Genomic DNA, 19,472 nt, shown 5'->3' with positions numbered 1-19,472 from the left:
GGGTGGAACTCAGATACCGAAAAGGAGGCACCTAAGCCAAAGGCACTGCCTGGAACCAGCTGATGTTACTGGAACCCAGGGGGACATATTCAAGATTGACTTCCAAACAACCAGCTAATGGTACTGGAACTCAGACAGCAGAAGGTACACATGAAAAAAAAAGTTGCAAGGCCGTGAGCCGGCCGGAGTTACTGAAACCCACAGTCCTATAGGGGGTGCTTGGCCTATTGGCACTATGGAACCAGCCTTCATTGCCAGATCCCGCAGCCCACATAGTAAACACCTAAACTGCAGGCACCATAGAGTCAGCTAACCCGACCGCAACACGAGAGGACAACGTATTGGAGGCAAAATTATGTTGACCCTACCCGGAAACAGCTGGCATGCTGGAACCAGGCTGGGCAGGAGGGAGTACCCGTGCCAAAGACACTGCTGGGAAACAGCTGGTGGTGATTGAACCCAGGGTAAAACTAAAAACAGAGTGGAGCCAGAGGCCTAACTGGAGCTAGTTTAAAATCATTAGTAGTGTGAATGTGGACAGAGCAGGAGAAATTGCCGGACACACAGCAGGGGATCAGCTGACGTTACTGAACCCCAATAACAGAGGAGCAAGTGTTGACTGTGCAGACGGTACTTCTGAGCAGCAACTGGTGGTGTTGGAGCCCAGGGATTACAGTTCAGGTGGTAGAAAGATGAACACAACAGGAGACCTGGATACTGTTGCCAACCAATTATTTAATCTGGAAGAGGACTGACAAAATCCTGCAAGATCCAGACCTTGTTCATTTTCAGAAAAGTCAGCCGGTCAAAGTTATCGGAGGATTGTCGCATGCGACGGTCTGTTAGTACACCAGCTGCGGCACTAAAGATGCGTTCCGATAATACTCTTGCAACAGGGCAAGCCAGCACCTCCAATGCATACTGGCTAAGCTCTGGCCATGTATCCAGCTTAGAGACCCAAAACTTGAAGGGGGAAGAGCCGTCTGGGAGTACACTGAGAGGGCAAGACATGTAGTCTGTCACCATCTAACGGAAACGTTGCCTCCTGCTGACTGGAGCCGTCTGTGATGGTGTAGACATTTGTGGTGGGGACACAAAACTTTGCAACATTTGGGCCATACTGGTCTTGCCTTGTGCTGAGGCGCTGCTTCTGCTCCCTCTTTGTGCAGGGCTTCCTCCACTGCCTCGATGTACTGAGCTGCTTTGTAAAGCACTGGCAGCACTGCTCTCGGGTGGAATGGAGAACATGATGGAATGCACCAGTGTGTCTTGGTACTCCCGCATTTTATGCTCCCGATTCAATAGTGTTATGAAGCTTTGTAAGTTGTCCCAGCAGCGAGGATCTAGGACGGTGGGCACTCAATCAGTCGCGTTGAGAATGTGGGCGATGCGGTGGTCGTTTCTCAGGCACTGCAGCATGAAATAAACCATGTGCTGCAGACTGCCAACTGGCAAGGAAATCCTGTCCCCTGCTTGAAGCGTCATCTCTGCCTCCTCTGCATCACCCCACCCTCGCTCTACATACTGAGTACTAGAGCATTGTGTACCTCCCTCCTCTAGACAGATGTCTTCCTCCTTCATTGACTCCTCCTCATCCTCCTCACAAAGTGTCCCCTGTCTAGGCCTTTGTGAGGAACCACATTGCACCGACTGTCCAGAAGCAGATGGCATTTGTGACTCCTCATCCTCCACCTCTTCCAAAACCTGCTCCCTTAGTGCTTGCAGTGTTTTTTCAAGCAGGCAGATAAGGGGGATAGTCATGCTGACTAGTGCATCATCTGCACTCGCCATCCGCATGGAATCATTGAAGGCACGCAAAACGAGGCAGATGTCCTTCATAGAGGCCCACTCAGTGGTGGTGAATTGTGAATGGCCTGCAGTGCGACTTGTTTGCACCTGATGCAGTTGGTACTCCATTACTGCTGCCTGCTGCTCACACAACCTCTCCAACATATGTAACGTTGAATTCTACCTGGTGGGTAGGTCACATATGATGCGATGTTCCAGAAGGTGGAATCAGCGCTGCAGAGCTGCTATGCGTGATCTTGCCATGCTGGAATGCCGCAAGTGAGCGCACTCTATGCGGACCTTGTGCAGCAGTGCATCAAGATCCGGATAGAAGATCTGGATAGTCCTTCAAAAGACTCTGCACGACCAAATTGAGCACATGTGCCAGACATGGTATGTGAGTGAGGTTGCCTAGGCCCAGAGCTGCCACCAGATTTCAGCCATTGTCACACACTACCATGCCTGGCTCGAGATTCTCTGGCACAAACCACACGTCGATCTGCTGCTTGAAGGCATTCCAGAGCTCCTGCGCTGTGTGGCTTCAATTCCCCAAAGAAATTAATTTCAATACGGCCTGTTGACGTTTGGCCACTGCTGTGCTCATATTGGTCATAACAGGTAAGCGTTCACTGGTCCTTTTGGAGGTAGAGCGTGACGGCTCCTGCAGCGCTGATTCAGAGGAACTGGAGTATGAGGAGGAGTCAATATGTACAGACTGGATTCCTGCAATACTTGGAGTTGGCAGAACACGTACAGCGCCACTCTCAAGATCTGTACCCTGCTCCACAACATTTACCCATTGCGCAGTGAGGGAAAGGTATCGTCCCTTTCCATGCTTACTGGTCCACGCATCGGTGGTCAGGTGGACCTTGCTACTGACGGCATTTAGTAGCGCATGTTTAATTTTTCCCTCCACATGCTTTTGCAGGGCAGGGACGGCTTGCCTGCTGAAATAAAAGTGGATGGACACATTGTATTGTGGGACTGCCAATGCCATGAAGGTACGGAAGGTGTCAGTCTCCACCAGCCTAAATGATAGCATTTCAAGGGAAAGTAGTTTTGCAATGCCAGCATTCAGAGCCTGTGCTTGGGGGTGGTTTGCCGAGTATGGGCACCTTTACTCCCATGCCTGTGCTACCGATGGCTGTAGACTGGCCTGGGAGTGTGAGGATGACAGGGAACGTGGTGCTGTGGGTGGAATGACACTGTGTCTCTGTACAACAGTGCCAGAGGTTCTTTCATGATGATCCTGTGAGGAAGCCAATCCAGCTGTGTGGAGCTGGAGGAAGAGGCTACAACACGAGCTGAAGATGTGGTAGGTGGCACTGTAGGTTGGCCTTGGTCTTCAGTGTGTCTTTGTAACTCCACCACATGCTTGGTCCGCACATGTTTTCACATATTTGTGGTATTGAGGTTGCTGACTCTTTTCCCTCTTTTCACTTTCTGATTACACAGCTTGCATTTGACAAAGCAAATGTCATCTGCAACGGTGTCAAAAAAGGACCAGGCACTGCAAGTCTTGGGAGCGCCCGTTTTGGGTTTTGGAAGATGCATACTCCTAATGGGTGCCAAAGTGGAGGCTACAGGCAACCAAGTCTGCCCCCTCCCTCTCCCTCCTTTTTGGGCCGTTTGGGGAATCTCTTCCTCAGAGCTGCTCCCACCACCTTCCTGTATTTCATGCCATGATGGGTCAAGGACCTTATCATCTACACTACCCTTTTCAAACAACTGCTTCTCCTGGGTAGTCTCGACAGCACAGTATGCACCAGAAAGTGGCACCTGAGTCTCATCATCAGATGCGTACTGAGGTGTGCTAACCATAGGCACTGGCCCACCCGCCTCTTCAGATTCAGAGACAAAGCGGTTGTGCATCACTGCATACTACCTCTTCTTCAAATTCTAGAATGCTGCTAGGCTGGCCCTCTCTTTCCAAGCCAAGAGATTCAGAGAACAGAAGTAGAGATGGCTCCTGTCCAGGGCTCTCTGACTGCCTGGGCAATTTGGCAGGTGGTGCAGAGACAGATGGGTGCTCCTCAGTGCTCAGGACCTGAGAGGATCTGGAACTAATTGAAGTCGATGCGTTAGCTGCCATTCATCCGACAACGGCTTCAATTTGGTCCTCCCGCAGCAGCTCCTACAAAGCTGCGCATAATGGACTGTTCCCTGCTAAAACTGGGGGATGCTGAGTCACTGGTGCCTGCAGCAGGCACAGAATCCCCACATCCTCTCCCTGCAGAAACTCCATGCTCACGACCACGTGCCTTACTCCTTGCCTTCTTCATCTTGGTAGACTGATAAAGATGGGCAGAAAAGTACTAACTAGGGCTTAGTGTGTTTATTCCTGAACAGCTGCTAACAGGTATAAGAAACACTAATTTTATAAAGTGTGGACTAGACTTTAATATGAGCTAATGTGGCCTACACAACTGTAAAGTGGAGTGTTTGGTGAACTTTATTTACGTTTTTTTTTTCACAAAAACACACTGAATTTGCCCAAGATGTAAAAGCGATAGTATTACAAACTTTTGTAGCTATTACAATGCAGGAAGGTAACCTACAGTGCAATAGATGAGGCTCCAAAAAATAGGCTAATAGTAATCTGGCTGGTGCTGCAGGGCACAAGGCTACAGAAAGGCTCCTCTATTTACTCATATATAGTGTTTGCAAGCAATCTAGCTGGATACGGATGGAACCACTCTAATAGGAGAAATTAGGAAAAATGAGCAGCACTAATGCAAAAAAGGACAATGTATGAGGCAGTGACGCACGCTGAGCGGACTACAACCAGAGGTGGCAGCAGAACACACTACAGCGTGAGCTGCACTCACACACAGAGACCTCGCAGACAGCAGTGAACAGTGCTGCAAGGCAAAAGAAAGCTCACTCAGCGATTGATAAAGCAGCCTGGGTAAAGCACAATAAAGCAAATTGCTAGCTCAAACTGTCCCTCAGAACAACACCGTCCTGTCCCTAACTAAATTCACAGCAGAGTGAACCCAAAATGGCGGCAGCTTTTATAGTGGATCATGAATATCATTTCAACAGCCAATCACAGCCATGCCATTAGTTAACATGCCTAACAGGATGTGCCCACACTTCTTAGGATCCTCATTGGCTGAATAAAATCAAACTGGCTCATTACATTATGGGAACTTACGATTCCGGTATTCGATATTCTAAAAGTTACAGAACTCAGAATCGGAACTCCGATACAGCGAATATCGGTCGATAACCGATATTTCAGTATCGGAATGCTCAACACTAGCGAGGATCCATCACCAGGCACGACACAGCTACGGTGAGCAATTCCTGCTGAGGAATGTCTGTTGGTGACCCTAAGGTACGTAATTTTGAAAAAGAAACACCTTTCATTAATATGACTGTTCTAAAAGCCATGTACTGATTTATTTTTCCATTTTCTGTTCTGCAGAGTCCTGGTTACTGGAGAGACCTTATCATCTCTCCATTTCCAATTCCAGATTGGAGTGTCCACCCTTTCTGGGATTGTTGCAGACACCTGCTGTGCTTTATGTAATGTTCTGCGTGCAGAATTCCTCCCACAATCCACAACTGAACTGTGGCTGGAAAATGCTTCAAAATTTATGGACATTTGTAATTTTCCTAACTGTTTAGGGGCTTTTACTGCAAACACATTCGCGTTAGGAAACCAGTTGGAAGTGGATCCAAATTTTTCATTTATAAAAAATACTGTTCTATTATTCTCATGGCGATGGTAGATGCTGACTGTAGATTTGTTGCCGTTGACATTGGCTCATTTGGATGAGGAAATGACTCACAGACTTTTAAAAACTCTGACAGGGCTAACGTTTGTATGGTAATGATTTTAATTTTTCACAACCATGACCTCTTCCCAACACTGAAGGCCCACCAATACCGTTTCTTGTGGTTGAGGATCAAGCGTTCCAAATGTGTGCCATCCTCCTAAAACCGTACTCAAGTCGGGACTTAAATTACACAAAAAAGATTTACAACTACCGACTGACAAGGGCACGAAGAACTGTGGAGTGTGCCTTTGAATTGCTGGTCTCTAAATGGCGCATTTTGGGAACAGCCAATTTTAAGTTAAAAATTGATACTATTGATGAGGTTGTGAAAGCGTGTGTTGTTCTACACAACTACATCCTGGCTAAAGAGCTACCAAACTTGAACTTGATGAACCTGTTAATACCACATTGCGTGAATACCACGATGACGCTGTCTACTTTGTATCTGATAATGGACGTCTGGCATAGCAAGCCCGATGATCTGTAATAAGAGACCAGACAACATAAGGAATTATCTTGTGAGAGCGGATGTTGGGTCGGCTAAATCTGTGATGCAACAGAGTTTTTAGCACACCACGGAATGGGACTTTCGCGTGTTTGGGTTGTCTGCAATGCTCTAATATCACCAAGGGGGACTTCTTTACACACCCACACACCGGGCGGAGATTTCCTATTAAAGGACATTTCACGTGTGATTCCATGTATGTAGTGTATCTTATTAAGTGCCTCTGCGGTCTCGGGTATGTTGGTGAAACCACTCAGCATATCCGGGACCACACCTCCCAGCACAAATCCACTATTAGGTGCTCACACAATTTGTTACACAACTTAGATACCAAGTTATAGACTGGATTCCTGCATCCAGAAGAGGAGGAGAGAGGGTTAAGAAACTTAAGGTGTGGATCCACAAACTGCAGACACTTTCCCCACTTGGACTGAATAGGGAATGCGAAGTCGTACATTAGTAGCTGGTTGGGAGATTTCTATAATGGCATCTCCTTTATATGGATTCTGATATTATGGACAATAAGCCAACTAATAGTGACGTTATTGGGATCTGAATATTTTTCTGCGTCTTATTTTTACTTTAAATTTAATATATTCACCTAATTGTCGGCTGTATTACTATTTAATTCCTCTTTCTCTGCTTCTTAGCAACAGGCAGGCTCGGATCCTCGCTAGTCACGCATGCGCGGTCATGCTTTAGGTGACTCGACTTTTTTCGGCATCACTCGGCCCTCCACGAACACTTGCGCCTGCGCACTGGGCACTTGAACTTTCTGATCACCCGGAAGTTCTTTTTCACCTCGGTCCTTTGGCGCGTATATAAGCACATTCATGCGGCCTCTCTGCATCGCACTATGGACACTGATCACCCGGATACCCTTTTACCTTAAGGTATGATATGTGCCATCTTAGGTTTCTCTTTTCATGGATTTGATACCGTTGTGGGGACCGGTCGAGTCTTATGGTTCTACCTCTGCTTCTATGTTTCTGCCTATGTCCCTACCGCTGCTTCTCTGATCATTCTGCCACTTAATATACCAGTGATATGTGTATATATGTATTCTATGTATGCAAAAGGCGTATGTCTCCCAACTCTTATGTGGTTCCATATCTAGACGGACTATTAACAAATATGTTTTGACAGATATGTTTGGTGTTCGGATTTTTGTATGGACATCTCCGCCATTTATGATTTTTATATTTGTATATAGTTTGACATACACTGCGATATATTGGTGTGTGTACTTACAGATATATATACCCTAAGGATTATTGGGGTTAATTATTGCTATTGTATTTTTTCGTTTATATCGTATGTGCGTTTAGTTATTAATTATCATTTATATCATTGCAGATACAAGTATATCTTGATAAAGGCTCACAGCGAGCCGAAACGTTTAAATTAATACCTGAAATACCTGACACATTCATCTGATTTTGTTACCGTATGCGGAATCTATTTTTGAAACAAAGAAAACTCAGTTGATTATAAATAAACTTTATCATTCATTTTGAAACTTTGTGTGCCGGAGTTCTTTTATGATATTTAACTTTTTTTCTCATGAGCACCGGTTGAATATAGTGAGCACCCCCTTCTTTCATAATTTTTTGGCATGGCAAGACGACATGGTTTTCGCCGCTAAAATGTACCTGTAATGTTAAAATGTACCTGTAATGTTAAAATTTAACTGTAATGGTAAAATTTACCTGTAATGTTAAAATGTTCCTGTAATGTTTGCTGACTGAAATAATAAAAAACCTCTAGAGAAACACCTGTTCCAAGTTCCCTCAAGAATACAATACAGATAAGTGTGTGTTTGCGTCGACGGCGCATAAGTGTGGCGACAGCGCATACAGAGATAAAGAACACAATGTGAATGTGCAAACAAAAGCAAAATGTTACTTAACAGTTAAAAATTAGCTTTGGGGAATAAAAAGTTAGGTTTGGGGAATGTTGGAAGTTGAAATATGATGGACAAGGGGGGTGTGGAGCTGGGATGATTGGCTAGCATGTGTGGATGATGACGGCTTTCAAGGAGAAGGCCCTACAAATTGTGTGGGGTCTGGGAGGTCAGGGATGGGAGTAGACACATTATAAGTGGAAGCGTTGGAAGGGAGAGACAAATTAGACAACACTGACACATTGGAAGGTGAGGGTGGAGGTGGTGGAAAGTTTTGGGGGTATGTTTGCTGGTCCTAGTCTTTTTCTTGGTTTGCTGTGCTGAACTGGTACTGGCCTTCTGTTTGCTTCTTCTTTATTTGGGAGGGTGGGAGTGGTGGCTTGAGGCTGGCATGCAGCAGGACTCGGCATGGTGGTGGAGATAGACTGGTGTGCAGCAGGACTCGGCATGGTAGTGTCTTGAGGCAGGTGTGCAGCAGGACTCGGCCTGGTGGTGAACCTGGTTAGTGGAGGAACAGCTGGAAATGCCATGTGTGGCTGCTGGATGTACAGAGTCTGCTGGATAGCCTGGCTGTAAGCAGCATGGCAGGCCTGCATCACATTCAGCTTTTGATCAGGCGTAAATTTTCCAACATGCCACACTCTATATCATTAAAAAACTGTTGTGCCGGTCTCTAAAAATCGGCTTCCAGACGGTCAAGGCATCAGTTGACTTCCTGGAAAAGTGAGTTCACATGCATGAACCCACTTTCCAGTCTGTCTCCAAAGGTCTTTAGGCCATTCTGGAAGACCGAGCCTATGTGAACAAACTCAGGCATGAGTAGCCTGTCCCAGGTCTTCTGCCGCTGGCGACAAGAGCCAAAAAAACAGTGGCAGATGACTGGGATAGGCGAAAACCTGAAGGACCAGCTGCCTGTTCTGCAGCCTGTGAAGCCTGCCCACTTGCTGCATCACTCGTGGATGACTGGGACAGTTCGGTGGCTGTTCGATGAGAGGCCGCTCCAACACAGGATGATCCAGGTTCTGTTGTGAATTCTGTGGCCAAGCTCCCTCCTGTGGTCGTGAGTGGTACTTCGGCTGGTTCTGTTTATGAGCTTCCTTTGGTGGATGAGAGTGGTACTGCGGCTTCTGAGTTTCCTTCCTCAGGTGATGAGGTTAAAGGGAACCTGTCACCTGAATTTGGCGGGATTGGTTTTGGGTCATATGGGCGGAGTTTTCAGGTGTTTGATTCACCCTTTCCTTACCCGCTGGCTGCATGCTGGCTGCAATATTGGATTGAAGTTCATTCTATGTCCTCCGTAGTACACGCCTGCACAAGGCAAGATTGCTTTGCGCATGCATGTACTACGGAGGACAGAGAATGAACTTTAATCCAATATTGCAGCCAGCATGCAGCCAGCGGGTAAGGAAAGGGTGAATCAAACACCTGAAAACTCCGCCCATATGACCCAAAACCAGTCCGGCCAAATTCAGGTGACAGAGTCCCTTTAAGTCATTAGGTGCTGCTCTATTTAACTCCACCCAGTGCTTTGATCCTGGCCTCCAGTCAATGTTCTAGTATTGGTCTTGCTTCCTCCTGGATCGTTCCTGTGGCCTGTCTATCCTGCATAAGCTAAGTTTTGCTTGTGTTATTTTTGTTTGCTATTTTTTCTGTCCAGCTTGCTATATTGGTTTTTCTTGCTTGCTGGAAGCTCTGGGACGCAGAGGGAGCACCTCCGTACCGTTAGTCGGTGCGGAGGGTCTTTTTGCCCCCTCTGCGTGGCTGTTTGTAGGGTTTTGTGTTGACCGCAAAGCAATCTTTCCTATCTTCGGTCTGTTCAGTAAGTTGGGCCTCACTTTGCTAAATCTATTTCATCTCTGCGTTTGTATTTTCATCTCAACTCACAGTCATTATATGTGGGGGGCTGCCTTTTCCTTTGGGGTATTTCTCTGAGGCAAGGTAGGCTTATTTTTCTTTCTTAGGGCTAGCTAGTTTCTCAGGCTGTGCTCGAGGCGCATAGGTCTGGTCAGGAGCGCTCCACGGCTACCTTTAGTGTGGTTGGATAGGATTAGGAATTGCGGTCAGCAGAGTTCCCACGTCTCAGAGCTCGTCCTATGTTTTTGGTAATTGTCAGGTCACTTTGTGTGCTCTGAACTTCAAGGTCCATTGTGGTTCTGAATTACCTGTTCATAACAGGTTCAGCTGTGCTGATCCATGTTCTGTTTGAAAAAGAAATGAAAAACATTACTACAATAAAATAAAAAAATTAAAGTGTCAACATATCCTGTGGAAAAGAAAAATTCAGATGTTATACCATGAAATACAACACAAAAATACTTGCGATCGATGAGCAACCGCAGGACTCAGGAAGGAGAGACTATGATGTTACTTGTATTTGGAAATCTTTTGAGCAGTACCACTTTGAACCCGACTCTCCTCTCTCATGTCCTAATTGAAGCGATCCTTCATCGAATGCCACCAGACTTTGACTCTCTTCACTGTGAAGGGGAAAAAAGAAATTGTAAAACAATGCACCACAGGTTCATTGCCGCGTCAGACCACATTGCAATACTTACATAAATCCTTTATGACTTGTGGCATGGCATGGTCCCAATCATCCAACAGCGATCTGGCCACTTCATCCCACAGCCGCCAAATGACCACAGTGTCCAAGTGCCACTGATCCTGGGTGGCCCACAACGGAACTCGCTCCTGCACCAATGTTATTAGGAGATCAATGTCAATGGTGGCTTCACAATGTTGAACCTAGAAATAAAAGAAACACATTAATATAGTTGTAAAGATAAAACAAAACTAAAACAGTCAAGAATAGTTACCCACCATCTTTCCACCTGAACTTGGGCCCGAGTCTGCTCCTGCTCTGCTGGACTGGAACTGTTCTGTAAAGAAAATACAAGATTTTACCACATGTTTCATATTGACAGCCAATACTTACCAATCAGTAGCAAATGTACTAACTTCATCAGTCTCCTGTCTGCTCTGGGAGGTATGCTCTTCACTGGAGGACATCTTTTATGAGGAATGCTGCAAGAGAGACAGAAGTGAGTACAGACTGCAGTTAGAGAAACAGACAGACATTTTCATAGCTTCTATACTGAAATCCTGAGTGAAATCCAGAGTCTTCAGAAGAGCAAAACAGTCTTCAGAGAAGCAAAGCTGTAACATTCGCTTCCAGAGTCTTGAGAGTAATGGACTACCTGTCTCCAGACCCCCTTTTATACATCAGTGATTTTTCAGGTGGTAACATAGTTTCCTGGACATGATTAGTGTGCAGTACGCATGTGTATTGAACACAAGCGTACGCATCTCCTTGCATACCAATGCGTTCAAATAGACAGTAATGTGTTTTTTACGCACTTATCCGCAATCACCTGCATGCGAACAATTGCGCAATTTTTGATGCCTCAAAAAATGCAACATGTTGCTTTCGCCGGACCTTGCCGGAAACCACGAAACGACGCATGCGTATGCATCCGCAAGCGAATGCATGCAAACGCATGTCCCTGCATACACCATGTTAAATATATGTATGCATGACGCATGCGGATCTATGCGGATCAAATGCTGCGTGCACAGATGCAAATGTGAAAACAGCCTATTTCAGTACACTTTGACTTATCTAGGTATCTTCCACTCTGCTCAGCCCTCCAGTTCTTCAGGAGGAACACAAAGTGCTCTAATAACTTTAAGGCAGCATTGGTTTGAATTGCCATCATCTAGTCTATGGTTAGGCCTGTCGCAGGTCATGCAGGAACCACTAGGGACCACGAGGTCAGACATTCTAGTCTGCACAGGAACTGGCAGGGTCAGTTGCATGTTTTTAGTGTGTTACCTATTTTCCCTAGTGAGTTGCTAAACTATTATAAAAGTCTGGATATCTGCTGCTACCAATAGCAAGTCACAGAGTAGCTGCATGAAGTTTTTCCCTGCGCTTCTCAAATGGCTCAAAGTTCAACATATAGCAGATACCAAGAAGAGGATATAACACATGCTGTGGTGGATGGTCTGGAGAGGTCAGTGGGGTAAAGGACATGTAATTGTAATCTGCTGGGAGGATGGTAGAGATGACACGAAATTGTAATAAATTAAGGTTGGGAGAGAGGAAAAGTAATTGTAATAAATTGGGAGTGATTGGACACGGATTTGTAATGAATTGGATGGAGGACATGAAATTGTAATGTATTAAGGATGGTTGGGAGAGATGACATGTAATTGTAAAGAAATGGTGGTTTGGGAGAGAGGACATGGAATTGTAATAAGTTGGAAGGAGAAAGTAGGAAGGGACATGTAATTGGGGTGGTTGGGAGAAAGGACATATAATTGTAATGAAATGGAATTGGCAGAAGACATATAACAGTAACGAAATGGGGGTTGAAGCGAGAATACTAAATTGTAATAAATTGGGGGGCAGACATTGTAGGTTTCTACTCAGTCAGATGCAGTTGACGTGGCACAGAAAGCGGTTTCAATAAAAATGTCCAGGCTGGTTTATTAAAACTTCACAAACAACATAACATCACCAAACAAAAAGACAACCTTTTCCAGCACAGAGTGAAAATAGAAAGTAAATAGTCCTTAAAGTATTGTCCTTACCGATTCCCCGCACCCTCTCCTGTTCACGTCCTGCCGCCTCTCCATTTGTACCTGATTGCTGTTTGTAGCAAATAAAGGACTTCATCACAGCATTTCGAGGGGTGAGTGCCATATTTTTTGTTCTGATATACCGTTAAAGTACTGTGGGTTTGCCTACTTCAATTAGTGTCCAGCTCTTGAGTCCTTATCAAACACAAGCAATACTGGAGGCCTACACATCTCCAAACACAGACACTGAAGGAGACAACTAGTCTCCTTTTTATCTGCTATACCACGTCTCCGGGATGGGGATATGTGAGTAGCAAGTCCCACCCATCTCTTTGATTACTCATAAACCCGGCCGTGATGTGGACTATTAACTCTCTCAGCAGTATACATGCCAGAGCCTGCTTTCCTGGGTTTACATAAGCAAGGCTACCATCCTCAATGATATATATCTCCCTTTAAGGACTTGTCCGTCATCCAACATGTCATTGTAAATTGGGGGAGAAGACATGTGATTGTATTGAATTGGGAGATGGTGGGAGAGCAGACATATAATTGCAATGAATGGAGGGGCCCGTTATGAAAATGAATTGGCACAGCAGAAGACAGGACATGTAATTGTAATGAACTGGGAAAAAGACTCACACACACAAAACCATTCTGCATTTGCAAATTTTTAACAGAACAGAGTGATGATTTCCTTCTGTGGCATACTTATTTATAATTCCTTTGAGATTAATAGAATTCAAAGAATAAAAAGCCTATGGTGAGTTTTTGGATTCCTGGGATAAATTATATAGTATGTACTAATTTTAGTCTTGAAACTGTGGCAGTCAACCATAATAATGTATTTCTGACAAGTACTTATTTAGTATACTAGAGAATCCTATTGGACAGCTTATCTTCGATACATGACTTGTAAAAAAAAATCAAATTTATAACATGTGAAAGTAACATATGAAACCAAACATTTTCCTGTTTTTGACCCAATATATGTATCAAAAAGACATAATGGAAAAAAAATCTCCTATTGAAAAAAATGTCAGACCCTCATGCTGTTGGACACTGAATATATAACATATAGTATATGTGGAAAATATAATAAAGAAATGTCTAATTTTTCAAAAAGTAAAGGTCCCACTGGAATGTATTTTATAAATAGCTGACATGTCAATAAAATCTATTGTCAGAAAACCATTCTAAATAAACAATTAGTGCAACTTAATAAAAGCAACAATTAAGGCAGCAACCTGTTAAACTCACCTTGTGAGGATCCATTAAAGGGACACTGTCACCTGAATTTGGAGGGAACAATCTTCAGCCATGGAGGCGGGGTTTTGGGGTGTTTGATTCACCCTTTCCTTACCCGCTGGCTGCATGCTGGCTGCAATATTGGATTGAAGTTCATTCTCTGTCCTCCATAGTACACACCTGCGCAAGGCAAGATTGCCTTGTGCAGGCATGTACTACGGAGGACAGAGAATGAACTTCAATCCAAATTTGCAGCTAGCATGCAGCCAGCGGGTAAGGAAAGGGTGAATCAAACACCCAAAAACCCCACCTCCATGGCTGAAGATTGTTCCCTCCAAATTCAGGTGACAGTGTCCCTTTAAGTCTCAGGTCCAGGTGGACACACCGACCCCAGCCATTGTTGCAGCAAGCAGGAATGCATGTGTGATGCGAGGGCTTGCATACTCAAGAACTCAGGACCCGTAGTACAGGTGGAGTGGGACAAAGTAAAGATGAATGCAATATTAACTGAGCCCAGTGGAAGCTTGATTGTTTTCTTCAACCTATGAATAATGTAGAGATGCTAGAATAAGGGTTAACTTGCTGAGTTGTAGGTTTGCAGGAACAAAATTTGGAGCACAAATAGTTGCGCACAGGGGCAGACATACTGCCGATGCAGCCGGTGCAATTGCACAGGGGCCCAAAGGTGGAGGGGGGTCCCAACAAAAAGAGGCATACTGCCCATAGTGGCAGAGTATGTAGCTGCTATGGGGCCACTGAGTCAAGATTACAGGCGAGAGTGAGAGGGGCCTGGTCTCATGCAGCAATGGTCCCCTCTGACTCCGTCTTGTAATGTTGCGAATAAAACACCAAAAAAGGACAAATTGAAGAAAAAACACCAAAAACAGGCAAAGATGCTTACCTGTCTAAATAGGCCTCAATACAAATGTACAAGCAGGGTGCAGCGGACCCAAACAAGATAGCAAATGCACAGGTGCAATACCTAATGAAACAGCCAGCCTTCAATAAGGGTTTGGCCGTGTGGTACACCAATGCACTAAGATAAAATACTCTGTATGTGGCGTGTTCACACAAAGAATACAAAGCATCTGGCTACAGCCTATTAATAACACCCTATGGCGGGCTGCTCAGTGCTAAAATGCATCCTGTGCGAACAGAGGCCACAGTGTACATAACAATTTGGGCCCAGCTGCACCCTGCAAAAAATATACGTGCAAAACAAAACATAAATATATTGTAAGATTACACTACCTGAGTGTGTTGGGGGACACTCGCTTGGCACAAGATTCAAGCACTCAGGCACGGTACCTCACATGAGTCTGGTTTATTAAACTGCATAAACCATATGATGTACAGTCCATTGCAATCCAGCCACGAAACATTAAAGGACATCAGACAGTACATGTAGCAGATAGGCTTCTCTGCTGTATATTACAATTCCCCCAGTCCGGGGTTACCTTTCAGGAGTCCACTCCTCACACTGACTTCACGTCAGTCCCAGGTCCTCAACACAGACCATCCAGGTCTACGGTCTCCAGGTGCTTCCAGGAGGACTCCACTCCTAGGAGCCTCCAACACCGACCGTCCAGGACCTTGCAGCACCCAGGCCACTCTGTAGTGTCCAGCCAGGACACATGGAAGTCTGTCCACAGTTGCAGTCTCCCAAACACTCCCACCGTGTGCTACACACACACCTACTTTTCATAGGTGTAACCACACCCAGGTACCTGTCACATGGCTAGTCAGGTGAGTGTGACATCACCACAGGTCCTTCAACACAAAACCAACTTACGTATTCAGACACGCCTCTTTGGGTGGGTTTGTAGGTGACTAGACCAGGGGTCCCCAACTCCAGTCCTCAAGGCCCACCAACATGTCATGTTTTCAGGATTTCCTTAGTCTTGCCCAGGTAATAATTGCATCACCTGTGCAATGCAAAGGAAATCCTGAAAACATGACCTGTTGGTGGGCCTTGAGGACTGGAGTTGGGGACCTCTGGACTAGACCCACCCATCTCTCCAATCACCTCGAAGCCTTCCCAATGTAAACAAATCCCTCAGTAGTAGATCTGCTTGAGCAAAACATACCCAGGCTTCCATCACAGGGCCACCTACCTCTGTGATACATAGTGTCCATCAATCACATGACCAGTTGCTGTTTCAACCCAATTATGTCTCCATGTGCATCCCGAAGTGCACATGCAGCGCCCCCTGGCTGCAACACTTGTCACTGCACCACATACCTCCCCCCTTTGTTCAACCCTATTGGGGTGGACACATGACATAAACCCGGGGTTCCTATACCGGGAACCCACGTCACCTTTGATAGGCCTCCCCCACCGGTCAGTTTGTTGGTCCTGGGCTTCAACCCTTGAGTCACCATCCGTTTGTGTCAGCAGACCCTTTTTGGTCAATCTACTTACAGACGAGCTGACTGTCTGGTCTGAGTCTGAGCCTCCGCTACTACGTCTGCTACCAGGTCTCCCACCTCGGTCACTCAGCCCTGAGTTAACAGAAGAGTCACTTCTTTGGGCTCTTCTCTTTAGGGTGCCTTTTCGTATCTCCATACTCTGGGTTGGAAGTGGTCGCCATATTATATTCTGCAGCTGTTTATTAATCTTCAGACGTTCCAGTCTGAGCTGCTCTATCTCCTTTAGATACCTCACTCGGTATTCAAGAAGCACTCGAATGTTCCTAAGGCTATCTACTGAGCCAATTACAACCAATGGAACCATCTCATCTTCACCAGATACCTGGACTTCACCATCATCCGGAATCCTCAGTCTTACCACACCGGATCTATTCACCAGGTCCTGCATCACTTTTCCAAATCTTCCAATGACTTTCCCCACCAGACTTCTGGGTACTTGAATGACGTCTTCCACAAAGCCCAGCCGACTTTGCGCTTTCCTGGCATGCTCCAAACGTCGAGCTGCTTCCTTGTTCCTCAACAGGATCATTTGTTTCGTGCGAAGACATTGTAGGTGCATATCCTTCAGGACAGCTACCCGCTTAACTGTGACTTCCATAGTCGACAGTATCACCAACTGTTTAGTCTCTGGTGCCCAGTGCACACTACATGCTTCCACCGCTTTTCTAAAGGCCTCATGCACACCTTCACCGGTACAGGCTTCTTGCACATCCTCAGGTACATCTATCACACTCTTGAAGAGCGGGGTCTCACTCTCTTCATGGACAGACGGCTCCCCTTTTGCCATGGACCTTTCCATTAAGACATCTGCCACGACCGGGTGACTGTCTTGTTCTGTTTTTATTGCCAACTCTTCCTCTGCTTTACAGTGTTCCAGAACCCTGGCCAGGATGGGCACTGGCAACTTCACCTCGTTACCACTCTGGTACCGCCGCTGTGAGTCTGTGACCAGCATCTCCTTCTCTTGCAGAAGACCATTTAATGTTTCCCTGAGCACATCCACATCTTCCTTTAAGGCTTTATTCACACTTTGCCACGTTGACAGGTGATGTTTAAGCTCAGAGACTTCCTTCTCCAGTTCATCTACTCTGTGCTCAGCAGCTTGTCTCAGATGCCTTTCTCGTTTAACATGGTCTTTCACTGTCTCTTTAATCATCTCTATTTCGTGATCCTGTTCTCTTTTGGCTAGCACGTGTCTCACCATCACTTCTTTAAATATACTTTCAGATGGGCAAACTTGCTCACCCACACTCTGCTGCTTCAGAGTTTTACCTATTTCTTCATTAACAGGTTCAACCCTCTCTTGGGCTTCAGTAGTGACAACCTTAGCCTCGTCCCGACTCCCGGGGACTTCAGAGTACTTCACACACTCCGTTAAATCTTCACAAGGTGCAACTGATTCAGCCCCCTTGCCTTTTCCACGTCTCCGGCGATGGGAGGAAGACTTGCCGGCTGTACCTGAGTCAGCCTTACTGCACTCTTTCCCACTGGCGTCATCATCTGAATGGGAGTCACCACCACCCATTCGGTCCTCCTGGAACTGACAGTCCCCACCCAAACAGGTCACAACTTCTGGCATGTTTGTCACTGCCATCCTGTCTTCACCCTGTGGAGCCCTGTCATTCCCCTGTGTCAGTATTTCTAATACCGGTACATCATACTCAGTTGTAGCGCTTGTTACTGGCCACGTCATGTCACAGTCACCCCCAGAGTCTGTGTCACAGCCCATGACATGGTGAACGCTCAAGTTGCTTTCTAACCGGGTGTCAGCTACACAGGTTTTATTTAACACACCACTACAAGTCATCTTGGGGTACACATCAGGTGAAATGTCCGTAAGTTGGGCAGATGCTCCACCCCCACTGGTCAACCCGACATTTGACCCTTCAACTTTGGGAGGAACACATGTTTTAAGGTACGCAACCCTACCGACTGAGAGCCCTCCATTCTCCTGCGGTAAAGAAACTCCCTTCTCCCACAAGTCAGTGAAGAACTTAGAGTCCCGGCCAATTATCACTGGGCAGGGTAAGGTTGAGACTACGGCCACATCATGGATTGCACGGTCTTTGGCCATCTCTAGGACCACCCTGACTATTGGAAAACGCTTAGTATGCCCATGGATGCAGGTGACCTTGATTTTCCTACCGGGTATTTCGAGTCCCTCAGGTGCAACCCGCAGTAGAGTCACTGGGCCCCCAGAATCGACCAGTCCATACATTTCCATCTCCTGCATCCGTATGACACCCCCCCGTAAACTTTCACCAGGTGGATAGTTCACACAACATACCGGACACACATAACTCACAGGCCCCGGGCACCAATTTGTCTGTGGTACCTCTTTGGTATGCTCCTGCCCCTTTTGAGAAACCACCATTCCTCGAGATTCCACCTCTTTTTTGGCGACTACCCCTCTTCGGGTTACCGCCCCCATTTGGGACTCCACCCCCTTTTGGGCAATCATCCCCATTTGGGTCACCGCCCACTTTTATGGACACCACCCCTTTTAGGGACACCCCGTGGACTTCCCCACGGCACTCAGGCCCCAGTTCGCACAGTACACCCCTATGTCTCTGGGCTTGTACTGGCCCTTTAAGAGTCTGCAAAGAAAAAAAAAGTAAAATTTTTTTTTTTCAATTCTCCAGCTCCTGCTGGTAATCGCAAGCTGCTGCTGCTGAACCTCTTGCTGCAACTGCAGCCGCACTCCACAATGCTCTGCCGCAGACTTCGTGGACCCGCCGATCCACAGCAAGCCGCTTGTCACCTTCGTGGACCCGCCGATCCACAGCAAGCTGACTTGAGAAAAAAAACTTCACAGTCTCTCACTGACCCCAGTCAGCACAGACTCCTGTCTGTTACTCCCGGTTCTCAGACCGTTCTCTGGGTCAGATCAGCCAGCGCTGCAACATGTGCTTCTTGGACCGTTGCCCCTCGCATTCTCCACCATATGTAAGATTACACTACCTGAGTGTGTTGGGGGACACTCGCTTGGCACCAGATTCAAGCACTCAGGCACGGTACCTCACATGAGTCTGGTTTATTAAACTGCATAAACCATATGATGTACAGTCCATTGCAATCCAGCCACGAAACATTAAAGGACATCAGACAGTACATGTAGCAGATAGGCTTCTCTGCTGTATATTACAATTCCCCCAGTCCGGGGTTACCTTTCAGGAGTCCACTCCTCACACTGACTTCACGTCAGTCCCAGGTCCTCAACACAGACCATCCA

The sequence above is a fragment of the Ranitomeya imitator genome, chromosome 1 (assembly GCF_032444005.1).
Source record: "Ranitomeya imitator isolate aRanImi1 chromosome 1, aRanImi1.pri, whole genome shotgun sequence".
NCBI lineage: Eukaryota > Metazoa > Chordata > Amphibia > Anura > Dendrobatidae > Ranitomeya > Ranitomeya imitator.
This window is presented reverse-complemented; position numbering follows the sequence as displayed.